The following is a 12,220-nucleotide window of genomic DNA, read 5'->3' on the forward strand; positions in this document are numbered from 1 at the left end:
GTGGTGAAAAGCTTGAGAAAGAACTAAAGTGAGAAGAAAAGGCAGGGTGGGGCTTTTATAGCAGAGGAAGGAGGATGGAGATTACTTGAATGATGTTAGTGGTGCAAACTGGGCCTTTGGAGACCCCCATTCTGGATTGGCTGGCTCCTTAGATATTTCACACACTGAAAAGAATCTTGGGTCAGGTGCTAAAGAGGATCCCTGTTAGAAAGAGTCTCCTTCTCTGATGTGGTTGTGTACTTTCTGCAGTGAATCTCTCCTAAATAATAACTTCCAGAATTTCTTTTCCAGTGTTCACCAAGGTAGAAAGATTGTGAAAGTTCCAAACATTATACAATTAGAAATTATCATGATCAGGAAATAAGACATTTATTTACGTTCAAAGAACGTACAATGTGCTTTGTATTCTGATATGTGTGTGTTAAATTGAGTTTACAATCAATTTGTTATTATGATTGATAGAGTTATACTTGTTTTAATCAATCAAACCCTGAGCTCATTAAAAACATAAAAAGGGAAAGAGCATGAGGCTGTTATGGATTATATGACTTCTAAGAGTTTGCAATTATGCTGAAAGAATATTTTGGGTTTGTTTTTTTTTAATGATTTAAGTGCAATTTAGGTTGGGTGTGGAGGCTCATGCTCGCAATTCCAGCACTTTGGGAGGTTGAGACAGGAAGATTGCTTGAGGCTAGGAGTTCAAGACCAGCCTGGGCAACATAGTGAGTCCCAGTCTCTACAAAAAATGTTCAAAAAAATTAGCCAGAAGTGGTGGCGCATGCTGGTAGTCCTCACTACTCGAGAGACCAAGGCCAGAGGATCTCTTGAGCCCAGGAATTGGAAGCTGCAATGAGTTATGATTGTGCTACTGCACTCCAGCCTGGAAGACAGAGTGAGACCTTGTCTCTTAAAATAAATAAATAAATAAATAAATAAATAAAATAAAATAAAATAAAATAAATTTGCAGAGCAATTTCTGGTTGAATTCCTGGGAATTCAAATTTTTCAAATTGCCATTTACCTATTTAAAAAACCTTCTCTCAGTTAACTTGAGGAACCAAAAGTGAACTCAGAGCAACAGGAGCACAGAGGAATGCAGGGTGATATATGATAGAAAAAGATGGCTAGAAGTGAGGACCACAGGTGAACAGAAGCTAGTTCCTAAAGATGAACCAAATTGGCAGTTTAGCTTTAATCCTGGAGGCACTGGGAAGTCACTAAAGGGTTGATAAGCAGAAGGGATGTGAATCACATTTTAGCAAAATTTTTCTGGCTACGATGTGAAAAATAGATTGGAGTGCTGGAGGCAAGGACCCCAAGAAGAATTTTGTAATGAAATAGATTAATGGTAATGGTGTGAACTAGGGAAATGGTAGTAGGGATTAAATAGAATGTACAGTTTTGAAAGGCTTCATATTATAAAGGTGACAGTTTGCAATTCTATTGGAAACACTAATAGAGGTTTCATACAATGTTATATCTGTGTCTAAAATAAAAGCAAAGGGTTAATATTTACTAAGCGAAATTTAAAAAGAGAAACAGGACTGGGAACATTGGCTCACACCTGTAATCCCAGCACTTTGGGAGGCTGAGGTGGGAGGATCCTTTGAGGCCAAGAGTTCAAAACCAGCCTGGGCAATAAAGCAAGACCCAGTCAACAAAAAATGAAAAAATTAGCCAGGTGTGGTGGTATGTGCCTATAGTCCCAGCTACTTGGGAGGCTGAGACAGGAGGATCCCTTGAGCCCTGGAGTTGGAGGCTGCAATGAGCTATGATCCTGTTATTGCACTCCAGTCTGAGTGACAGAGCAAGATCCTATCTCAAAAAAAAAAAAAAGAAAAAGCAGGTGAGAAAACTTGTACTGGACAGTGTTTAAAACTCAGTGGTGTTGAGACAGCAATAGACAAATAAACCATTGGGTCAGAATAGGGAGCCCAGGAACAATCCCGCGGATATATGGAAACTTGGTATATAACAGAAATTTGCTGCTCAGGGGGAAAAGAAAAAATTGATTATCCCACTTGGAAGAAAATGAAATTGGATTCCTGCATTCTAAATATTTTGAAGACTTAAATGTGAAAAGCACAGTTATAAAGCTTTTTAAAGAAAAAATGGGAGAATACATTTTTTAAGCTGAGGAAGGAAATGATATCTTACAATGGAAAAATACAAACCATAAAAAGGAAAGAAATCTAGCTATATTTAAATTAACTTCTGTTTACCATAAGATACCGTAAAATATGACAACACTAAGCAAAACAGGAGTATATATCTGCAACACATACTTGACAAAGGATTACTATCTAAACAAAGGATTATTATTCAGAATATAAAGAATTACTTTAAATCAATGAGAAAAAGATAAGCAACTAAATAGAAAAATTAACAAAATAGGCACTTCAAAGAAGAAAAAACCTGAATGGCCAACAGACATATAAAAAGATATTCAAAATCATTTGAAATCATAGATATACATTTTTAAATTATAATGAAGTACAGTTTTACATCCACCAAACTGGCCCAAATTAAAGTTTCAAGTTTTGGCAAGAATGCGGATCAACTAGAGCTACCACAGTGTGAATTTTATGTACATGTTGGTACAACCATTTTGGGAAACAATATGACATTATCTAGTAAAGTTGAAGATGTGCATGCCCTGCAGTCTTACAAACCCACTCTTATTTACACGCCAATCATCTTGAGGAGCCATGTCTTTGAATGACATCAATGCTTATAAAAACCCAAACTGGAAACAAATATCTATTCACAAGAATGGGTGAAAAATTTCAACAACTAGAATACAGTAGTAAAAATGAGTGATCACTGAGATAATTTTGGGGGGTAATGAAATGTTCTATATCTTGATTATCGTGGTGGGTATATATATACATATATATTTACACATATATATGTCAAAAATCATCAAACTATATAGTTAAAATGGGTACATTTATTGTATGTAAATTATACCTTAATAAACTTCACTTTAAGAATGAGTGACCTACAGTTACACATATCAACATGGGTTAAATTTAACAATAAAGAAAAAGCTAAGTTGCAGAAGAATACATAAATATCATTGCACTTATATAAAAATATTTATAAAATTTTTTAAAGTGTGAAAAACTAAAAAGCATGAATTAGAGATACTATGTAGTAAAAATATATAGAAAGAGAAAGCACGCAAAATATAAATACAGAATTTTGGACAGGGATTACCTTTGTTGGATGAGAGAAGGAGGGCAGGATTGTGATTTTTGCAAAGCCACTAAGATACTCTATTTCGTAACATGGGTGCTGGGTACAAGGGTGTTCAGCTTATTTTTTTAAAAAATAATCTTGTATGTATGACGTAAGTATTCTTTTACATGTTTTCAAAATTTAAAATATAAAAGAATTAGTTAAATACAAGTCTGACAAAAATTATGCTGAAAGCAGAAAGAAAGATAAAAAGAAAATTATGAAAGATGGAAGTTATGAAAGAGAGACTGAGAAATTCCAATATCAATTTATAAGGAAAGAATAGGGAGAAGTAATCATCAAGATAAAGTGTATTTGAGAACTGACAAAAGTCTGAAGACCTCAAATTCAAGCAGTAAAACCATTCCAAACCAAGAGAAATAAAACTGAATTTATACACAGATCCATCATAGTGGGAAAAACTATATTAAAGGAACTAGAGAGATAAAAGAAATAACAAATAAAAAGTGATTTATAGCAGGTTTTTCAAGAGCCATAATAAAAGCTGGAAGTGGGAAAATACTTTCAAAGCACTAAGAAAAAATAGCTATCTGCCTAATATAGGTGATCATCCACTAATCACTGAGGTGTTCAAGAATGACAGTGGAATAAAAATATTTTCAGAAATCTCTTAAGAGACTTTACTATCAACAAACTTTCTCTAAAAGATTCATTAAGGAACATAATTGAGAAAGTATAAAATTAAGCCATGAAGGAGAAACTGAACTTAAGAAGGAATGATAGGCAAAGAAAGCAATACACGTGGAGAATGTAAACAAATATTTACTTAAAACAATATTAGTAATAATGTATAATTATTGGGGTAAAATACCAAGAAGGAACTTAAAACACTAAGCAACCAGTAAGCTACACAGAGTGGTGTGATGAGAATTTTTTTAAAACAACATAATTTACTGCTTACAGATAAGCTGGAGCTGTGCCAGGGGCTCTGGCAACCTGTGACCTTAGAGCTGCAGGCCAGGCCGCTGGACCAGAGCACAGCTGGAACCGTGGTCGGGCTGCTGGCAGCCTCTACCCAGGCGCCGGTAACGATGGAGTACAGCCCTGCTGGAGGACAACTATGCCTCTGTGAAGGCATCATTGCTGGCAGCCAGGGCCATGGACAGGACCCAAGTCTACTACAGGCTGCCCCAAGGGTACCTCGAGGACTTGCTGGCAGATGTTGGCAGGAACTGAGCACCCAATGGTGGTGGGCCCATGGGCCTCTGGGTAAAGGCTTCTCACAGGGGAGGCAGGGAGGAATAAATACCTCTGCTTTCCTCAAAAAACAAACCAGAAAACAAACCAAAAAACCCTACATGATTTAAAAGAAGCAAACCCAATTTTCTTTAACATGTATCCAACAAATATAGTTTCCTATGAGAAGTTCTATAATGGTAATCACTATTAAAATCTTTGAATTTGATAGGAGAGTTTCTTGCTCATCTCAGCAAATAAACTAACCAAAAACACAAATTCATGATGACAAGATGTAGATTGTACATATATTAACATATACATGACTAATCTCATCTGGTAAGTGCCTTTTGTACTTATATGTAGTAACTTGGTACATTAATATATATTCCAATTTTCTCCTCTTTCTTCACATCAAAGAATAATGATGTTATATTTATCAAAAGCACTGAGTCGACCCTCATCTTTTATTTTTAAGATTTCTGTTTCATTACAAGCTCCTAAATGATCTCACTGCATTTGCCCTCGTTCCCTGCTATGGTCTGAATGTTTGTGTCTCCTCCAAAATTATATGTTGAAACCTAACCCCTAAGGTGATGGTATTTAGAGCTGGGGCCTTTGGGGGATGATTAGGGTATGGGGGCATAGCCCTTATGAATGGGATTAGCCCCAGAAAGCTGCCTTATCTCACTTCCACCACGTGAGGGTACAGTGAGAAGGTGCAGGCCCCCTAAGAACCAGGAGGCAGGCGCTTACCAGAGACTGAATCTGTCAGTGCCTTGATCTTGGACTTCCTGTGTTGGATGTTATTTTTCAAGATTTGTCTTTCTCTTTCTGTCCTTGCTATGTCTCCCTGTGGGAAAAGTATACTTCCTCACTTCACTGACATTGGTCTTAATAGTAATGTAAGTTGATTTGACCAATGGAATATAGGGGGAAGGGAGAGTGTGTGAGGCTTTAAAAGTCATGGCCAAGTTTTCCATCCCACCTGCCTCCTACATTACAGAATGAGAAGAACACACTAAGTAGATGCTGGTCTAGAATGAGGACACATATAGCGACATATAGATAATACAACGAAAGTCCAGGTGATTCCAGCTAAGCCCAGCTAAGCCTAACCAAACAAGGGACTTGTGAGAAATAAATATTTGTTCCAAAAGCCACTGAGATCCTTGGCTTATGTTTTGTCTTGTTTTTTTAGGCTATTCACATTTTTCTTCTTTATTTGAAAAATCACTGCTGAATTTATATTATATAAATATATCAATTGTTAATTATGTATTCAAAATTTTCCCCCAAAATCAATTTTATTCTTATATTCAATAATAATTGTTTTCAACATAGAATTATAAAATTTCAGTGGGGTTAATTTGCTTCTTAATGTTAACTTTCCTGGGAGTTAGCCTTTGATGTTTTTTCTCACTCCATTTACATAACTATGCATCTAAATCTGTCCTAACATTTAAAAAATATATTTTAAAAATAATATGTCCAAGATTTATTTTGGAGAAAGTGAGATGAAGACCTTAATTTGTCCCAAACAGCCTCCTGTCCTACAGGAATTGTTTACTTAGTTTTTTAAAATATCATCTTTATGATACAGTCTTCCCTTGATTTATGAAGGCAATTTGTGCATGAAAAATATAAGGCAAATTATCATAAGTGACATAAGTGGAATTGATGTTACCATTTGTTACAATAGAGAAAATATGAATATACTCCTGAGCCCCCAAATTGACACCTATTTATTCATTTATTCACTCAATATTTATTGAGCATGATCATATGCCAGACACTTTTCTAGGCCATGGGGATACAATAAACAAAATAGATTAAAAATTCAACCTCTGGCTGGGCGCGGTGGCTCACGCCTGTAATCCTAGCACTCTGGGAGGCTGAGGTCGGAGGATCGTTGGAACTCAGGAGTTCGAGACCAGCCTGAGCAAGAGTGAGACCCCCATCTCTACTAAAAAAAATAGAAAGAAATTATATGGACAGCTAAAAATATATATACATAGAAAAATTAGCCGGGCATGGTGGCGCATGCCTATAGTGCCAGCTACTCGGGAGGCTGAAGCAGAAGGATCGCTAGAACCCAGGAGTTTGAGGTTGCTGTGAGCTAGGCTGATGCCACAGCACTCTAGCGGGGGCAACAGAGTGGGACTCTGTCTCTGAATAAATAAATAAATAAATAGGAAAGAAAGTAAGATTGTCATAAAAAATGTCTTAGAAAAATCATAATTCACCCTCTATGCCAGGATACATTGGCATGCAATAGGAATTCTGCTATCAAGAATAGAGAATAGCCCTTGAGTTGGCAATCCTCAGTGTCTGTTAATATTGATAAATATGTGGGCAAATACTTTCTGAATACTTGTGGGAAAGAGTAAATTTTTACAGCCTTTCAGGAGGACAATTTAGAAATAAGCATAGAAAAGTTTTAAAAACAGTTGACCAACAAATAGAACTGTTAGAATTATGTAATATATATATATATGTTCCAAATGTAATTATGAGATTAATGGTATAGTTCATATTAGTCTAAAACAGAATAGGAAACAGTCTGAGGGCCAACTTTAGAGGACTGCTTATTCAAGTAATGTTTGTTTGATACATTTAAATACTAAACTATCTTAATAATAAAAATTTAGATGCATTTTATCCAGGAGAAGCTAGTCAAAATACTGTGTTAACTAGATAACGGATATTGTAAAACAGTTTATGTAGTAAAATCTTAATTTGGAAATTGTATTCTGTGTGTGTTAAGAATATCTGAAAAGTTTTTTCCCCAAAATTTCAATAGTGGATATCAAGACTGAAATAGAGCTTGCAAAATCATTACATCATTAATGGGTCTATGAAAATACATTTATAAGCCCAAAATATTCTAATTCAACTTTGTTAAAATAAAGTTTATTTTAAAAAAACTATAATTACAATGAGTTTAATTTACAAATCTTTTTTTTTTTTTTTTTTTTTTTTTTTTTTTTTTTTTTTGAGACAGAGTCTCACTCTGTTGCCCAGGCTAGAGTGAGTGCCGTGGCGTTAGCCTAGCTCACAGCAACCTCAAACTCCTGAGCTCAAGCGATCCTCCTGTCTCAGCCTCCCGAGTAGCTGGGACTACAGGCATGCGCCACCATGCCCGGCTAATTTTTTTTTTTTTCTATATATATTTTTAGCTGTCCATATAATTTCTTTCTATTTTTTAGTAGAGGTGGGGTCTCGCTCTTGCTCAGGCTGGTCTCGAACTCCTGAGCTCAAACGATCCGCCCACCTCGGCCTCCTAGAGTGCTAGGATTACAGGCGTGAGCCACCACGCCCGGCCTTAATTTACAAATCTTGAAAAGAAAAGATGGTTGTCTCAAGTGCTTTTGAAAAAACAAAGTCATTACTTTTTGATATAAAGAAAGAGGAAAAGATTAGAAAATATTTATGTCCTAATTGCCACAAAAGTATAATGGATTTACGAGGTGGAAATGAAGTAACAATTAAGTTTTATATATATGTAAGTCTGCTTGAAATTGAATTTCTGGCTAGTTTATTTGCTGAGATGAGCAAGATGCTGTCCTATAAAATTTAAAGATTTTAATGATCATTGCTTTTAGGACTTTTTAATAAAATATTTTGTCATAGGAGACTATATTTGTTAAAGATATATGTTAAAGAAAGTTGAAATTTTTCCTTAAAGTTTTAAGTTTGTTTTTTCTGTGAATTTCCATGATAATCCTGGTTAATTAACCCACTTACTGATGTTGTTATAATTAACTTTATTGATGTAAAAAATAAAACCCGAAATTATCTTGTGAGTTAGGAAAAGTATATTGTCCAAACCCTTGACAGAAATACAGATCTTTCTTTTTAAAAAGGAGAATGAAGTTTTATTTGTGTTGAAGGAGAAGCAATTGTCACAGACATGAAATCTTAAACTTATTTCACAAGGAAACTATCTGTAATTATACATATCAGTGGTTTCTTTTAAAAACTTCAAAATATCTGATTTTTTTACAAGGATACTTCCATGATACCAGCATAAAAATTTTCCCTAGTCCCCATTATGACCTATATTTTACCTCAGGGCAGTTACAGTTGCTGTTTCACTGATTTGGTATCAGGGCACAGGGAGAAATAGAGGCAAAAGAAGAAAACCATTGTTTTTTGGTTTTTTTTTTTACTTTAGTTTGAGGCGTTAGTTGGGAAATTGAGGTCTCCAACAGAAGGTTATATTGTAAGTTTGGAGCTAGGATGAAATTTTTTGGATAGCATGAAACTGAATAAAATAATCTAAGGGAGAATGTTTGAAGTGCTAAGAGAAATATTCCTATGACCAAACACTTGGTAACACCACATATAAGGGTCAGACAGAAAAAAAGGACTCAACAAAAGATATGGAGAAGAAAATGGTAAGAAGTAGTAAGAGAACTGGGAAATAATAATTTAATGGTAGCCAAGAGATGAAAGATATGCATGAGAGTGTCCACCATATAAAATCCTTGGTATGATAAAGTCTTGGTAAAATGAGAGTCTAAAGTGGACATATGGACAGTCTATGCAGCAATTCTTCTGCTGTTTTCCTGGAAACCGTTTTTCTCTTCTACCTACCTCACCCACATCCACTTGAATACTGTTGCAAATACCTTGATCTTACACAAATCCACTGATCTGATCAGAATTCATTTAATGTTGTACAGCTGATATAAGCTAGGCTTGTGACTGCTCTTTCAAGAATTTTTGGGTATGGGGGCAAATAAAGGAGCAGGACACATCCTGTCTGTTGGCTTAAGCCAATATATAAAATTTGAAAGTTTCTCTTTCATGTTAAGACAGCTATTCTGTAAAGAGTACAGAATAGAGAGAATAAAGCCTACTGGCAGAAGGAAGCTGATATAATATCCTTGACAGCACTAGAGTTCCAAGTTTCAGTTGTTACCAAGAATCGACTATATTCTTGCCCTTTCCAAAATTCAATTGTTCGAATTCTCCTTGGATTTTCTATTAATGGGAGCTAGGAAATTCTCTTCTTTGCTTAAGCTAATTTAATTAGGAATTCTGCCATTTGCCCCCCAAAAGTCCTAATTAATATAGTCCACTAATTTGGTAAAAACAGAGGTCATTTATTACTCTGTTCAATTCAGAGTGGTTTCAATGGAATGGTAGAAATGAAAACATTATAAATAGTTGAGTTATTAAAAAGTGAGAAAGAGGCAACAGCTAGTGTAGACAGATTTTACCTTCACGCATTTCCTTAATAAATGTTTATTGAGTGCTTACTATATGACACTACCAGGAAATCAGAATAAAAAGATGACTAAGATATAGTCTTCTACTCAGGAAACTCTAAGCCTTTTGGAGGAAGCTGACAAGAGGTATTTTCAATGTAATATGTAAAAATGTAGCTCAAAATGAAAGGAAGAGAGAATGACAGAGGAAGAGGTTGGAGACAAAGGTGGGGATTATTCATGGCCATGGACTTCAAGGAGGCAAGTAGGAGTATAGTCAAAATACCAAGTGGACAGGTTTACCTAGATGGTGAAGAAGGACATGCTTTCAAAAGAGGAGGAAAGCAGGGATACAAGACCAAGTTCTCTGCATACAGTTGCTGGGGGAATTAACCCTTCTTTTATGTCTTACAAAATGGCTGTTCCTCTTCCAAAACAGTCAGACTGTCCTCATTCCTGTGAGCACTTGTACCTATGTAGCTTGCCTCCTTATATGCAAAGGAAAGGAGAGAGCAAGAAACAAATATTTCCTAATATTCCAATACTGAAAATAAGGAATATAACTTTTTCTTATTCATATGAAAGTACATTCTCAATAAGAGCAGCCTGTTGTACTTCCTTCCACTCCCTCTATCATTTTTGTTGTAACACCATTCAGTAAGATCTCAACAGAAATCTAAATAATATTTATTGAATTGAGTGCCTTTTTTTTCAGAAATCCCTATCTTTTCTGCCAACGTTCTATTCAGTTGTTAACTAGAATTCAAACATCTGTGTGGAAATGGGTAGAGACCAAAAAATGGGGTGGAGAGGGTCACAGATATGCTGTATGCTATGGGACCATGGTTCTCAAAGGATGGTCCTAGGCCAGTTGAACAACTCAACACCACAATCGGGTGGTTGCACAAGATAACAGATATTTTCTATTGATAGTTTCTCTCTAAGTGGTACATTCTTGGGCTTTTTACAAACGTCTCATTGGGGTCTATTCTTGGTTTCCTAGCGGGGACAGACAGGCCTAGGAAGACGCCTCCATTTAATCCCTAAAAGCTGTTGCAGCAGAATTGGACGCCGAGCTGAGAGGGTCGCATGGGGGGTCTTTCTTGTCCACCTCATGGTTATTTTCATTTACTCCTAGAGCTTCTCAATTCTGGCCGCAAATTGAGCATGTGTAGCCGTGATTACAGAGAGACGTTCAATCCCTTTCTTTTTCTATTACTTTAGAACTTAAGGTTACCGGCTAAAAGAGGTAACGAGGCGCATGTTTAAAATTTTGTGTAAATTTTGGTATCAAGTTAAGGGCAGGAGTTTAGAGAAAATCGGAATACCCATTTTGTGTTACCTTGTTACTGTGTGACATTGGAGAAATTCCTTAATAGGCAAGATCAGGTCATTTTAAATAATCCGGATAAATGGCCCAGAGTCTCCACACTTGTTACAGTTTTTCACAACAATACACATGTAGGACCACGTGGCCTAATGGATAAGGCGTCTGACTTCGGATCAGAAGATTGAGGGTTCGAATCCCTTCGTGGTTGCGTTTCGCTTTTTCACTCCCCCATTCTCATTTACCAAGTACCATTGTACATCGCCGAGACCCCAGATTGATAGCATCGGATCACTTTCAGAAAGAGAACCTGAATTCTCTGCAGTACTTTCCCATAGAAAGCCGGATGATGCGTCACAGTAGATCTCTCCCATGATCCGACTGTACTTGGGAAGAAGCTCTTGGCCAGGCAAGCACAGAGGTGTGTGGAGTGTGGGAGTGTGAGGGTGTGGGGGATGGGAGAACCAGGGCCCTGGCTCTTGCTTACCCTCTCCTCTTCTAGAGGCTTGGGTGGGCTCAGTGAGTGTGGCGGGAGCCGCAGGGCGCGCGTCAAGGAGCTCCACTCACCTGGCCCCGCAGGCGGCGACGCTCGCTCTTCCATTGGTCCACAGAAGACGCTCGGTTAAATATTTGATTCGCAGACACACAAAAAACTGTCTGTGTCTTGAGAGCTTTGTCTTGAAGTCAGCCCTTTCTAAAGGAAAACCCACACTTTAGAGGAGCTGGGGAAACACACCTTGTAAACGCCGCTCCAGAGTCACGTGGGCGCCGCCTGCGACGGGAAGCGGTCTTTCTCCCCCTACTGCCGAGACCCGCTCCCGGGCTCTCCCGCACGTCGCGGGGAGAATTAGTCTGATTGTCCGCAATATCTGAGAAACAAAGGTCTAAACTCAGACTTGAAAACAGGAGAAAAGGCGAAGGAGGCAAAGCTCAGGACGAAGAGGAAGCAGCTTCTCCAAAAGCGGAAAGTATCTGGCCAAATACATTTGAATATTTAGATGAAATAGACAAATTATTATTAATAGAACCATATGACGTATCAAATTAGATTCAAGAATTAATAGCAATTACGCATAGTCTTAAATAATGAAATAAATCGAATTAGTTGCCAAACATCTTCCTACTGAGAAAATTCCATGTCCCATTGCTTATCTGGGACTTCTTCAAAACATTCAAAGATTCAAAGAGGAAATAAAATAGTCAAACGAGACACAAACTCTTCCATAGTACAGGGGAAAAA

The 12,220-nt window shown here is 36.9% G+C and overlaps 1 non-coding gene across 1 annotated transcript; it reads left to right on the plus strand.

Annotated features, from left to right (window-relative positions):
* The first annotated feature begins 11,118 nt into the window (after positions 1–11,118).
* Positions 11,119–11,191, plus strand: TRNAR-UCG (transfer RNA arginine (anticodon UCG)). Its single transcript has one exon. It is a non-coding gene; the product is annotated as a tRNA-Arg (tRNA).
* Positions 11,192–12,220: the final 1,029 nt, after the last annotated feature.

The sequence above is a fragment of the Eulemur rufifrons genome, chromosome 18 (assembly GCF_041146395.1).
Source record: "Eulemur rufifrons isolate Redbay chromosome 18, OSU_ERuf_1, whole genome shotgun sequence".
Taxonomy (NCBI): Eukaryota; Metazoa; Chordata; class Mammalia; order Primates; family Lemuridae; genus Eulemur; species Eulemur rufifrons.